At 35.2% G+C, this 2,138-nt stretch overlaps 1 pseudogene; it reads right to left on the bottom strand.

Annotated features, from left to right (window-relative positions):
- Positions 1-1,782: 1,782 nt before the first annotated feature.
- Positions 1,783-1,896, bottom strand: LOC116259761 (U6 spliceosomal RNA; annotated as a pseudogene).
- Positions 1,897-2,138: the final 242 nt, after the last annotated feature.

The raw sequence follows: 2,138 nt of genomic DNA, 5'->3' as shown, positions 1-2,138 counted from the left end.
ATGTTGTTGGAATAAAGGTAGGGGGCCTAACCCCCAAGCAAGCTTTTCACTTCAAGAACTCAAGCCAAGTCGAGCTCGAGCTAATGAAATCGAACTCGACTTGAGCTCGGGTCGACTTCGAGTTTGTTTCAAAACACTCAATCCAAGTTCAAGCCAGCTCAACTCGGCTCGAACTTGCCGATGAACAGCCCTCCCTCTCATTTCAAATCCACACTTTTTACATTAAAGCGTGGATTTGAAATCTACCTTGCGGGCGGAAGCTGAAATCTACACTTTGATACAATTGCGGATTACAGCTTTCACAAATTTGAGATTCCATGGGGAATCCAACATTTTTTTTTACCAGCCCATGAAATCTTTACCTTTTTCATGAAATCTTTATCGCCCAATGAAATCTTTTTCTTTTTTTACTGGCCAATGAAATCTTTATCTTTTTCGTGTCTCATTCGGTAAGGACATTACATTTGCAACCAATGTAAGTCAAGTCAGCATGTTAAACTTCGCCTTCTACTAATGTCTACTTTCTTCTAGAGATTTCACGTGATGTAAGTAGGAATTACAAGCTACATCTTTGTCTTGGGGCGCGCTTGGTTGGTGGACCACTGTGTTCTTTGGAATTTAATGTTCCATTCTTTTCATTCCGAGTAAAGCTTGGACAAAAGAATGAGAGCAACAATTTGCTTCCATGTTCTTAATACAAAAATATGTTCTTTTAGCCATGTTTGAATGCGTGATATTAGAATGTCCAGCATTAAAATGGTGGACATTTAGTACCATGTAGTTGTTAGGTAGAATAAAAGTTCTAAGTTCCACCTACCACATCTTGTATGATGACTTGGAACGTTTGTTCCACCTGTTTAAGTGGAACTCTAATGACCACTCTCTCTCTCTCTCTCTATATATATATATATATATATATATATATATATATATATATATATATATATCAAAAGCTTCATCTGTTTAGGTGAAGCGTTAATGCTGGCCGAGCCAAAACACCGGGGATTAAAGTCTCAGATTTGTTTTGCCATAGAACTTTATGAGACTTTTGAGTCATAGTTCCACTTCTACAATGGAATACCACGTATTCAAATGCGGCCTTTGTGAAACTGATCTACCCATGGAACAGCGCAAAGTATACAATCTCTTGAAACTGCAAGTGCAAGGCAAAATAGTCTCTTAAAAACATTATAAGAGTGTTTGATTACTGCCCATCTTAGGACTGTGAGTCTAATTTAGTGGGAACCATAAATTTGAGGGCCTCATTGACCTGGATTCTTCACTTCTTGAGATCGATCGATCAATAATATAAATTCTATAAGCTCACCACCTTTCAATCAAAAGAGCTAAAATCCTTGTTGAAATCAAGAGTCTGGAATCTTAAGATTGAAGATTCTGAGATCTCATATCACCTTAGATCAAATATATTAATATATATGAAGCATTGTAACAAATATCATTTCGGGTATAAAACAAAGAGGATTCCCAGGTTAGTATTTTTTTAAAAAATAAAAAATAAAAATAAAATGTGAAAAATGTGAATGAAAATCTGATAATTAAAAAATGTAAAAAACATGGGAAAATGAAAATAAGACACAACAAAAGAAGGAGGAAAAAAGAGCACGAATAATATTTGGGTTCATTTAGATGATGTTCCTTATTTGGTAGAGGACCAACCATTCACCTGACTCCATTAATGGTGCTTCCCCATTGTTAGTTGAACCATCTCTTCATATTGGTGAAAACACTTTTAATTGGTTATGGCCTTTCTCTTCCTTCTTCAAATATAGTGTAGTTCCCACTTCTCAATTTGTGCATCTCATCCTTGCGCAGCGGCCATGTTAATCTTCTCTGTATCGTTCCAATTTAATCACGCTTCTTCAACCACTTTCAGAAAACATTGATGCATTCGAACCAAAAAAACCCAGTGATGTTAATATATATTACTCTCATTTGCAAGACAAGGAACCCCCCACTTGATATTCATTATAGGAACTGATATTCATTTTTAAATTAATTTAAATTATTATTAAAATTCAAATTAAAAAAATAAGTTTACAGTATGTACATGCGCCGATACCATTCAGGTCATGAAGAAATTAATGTTATTTGGGAATGGAAAGAACTTGAATATCTCT

This window comes from Nymphaea colorata, chromosome 8 (assembly GCF_008831285.2).
Source record: "Nymphaea colorata isolate Beijing-Zhang1983 chromosome 8, ASM883128v2, whole genome shotgun sequence".
Classification (NCBI taxonomy): Eukaryota; Viridiplantae; Streptophyta; class Magnoliopsida; order Nymphaeales; family Nymphaeaceae; genus Nymphaea; species Nymphaea colorata.
Note: the sequence above shows the minus strand (reverse complement) of the source record. Positions and strands in the feature narration are given on the sequence as shown.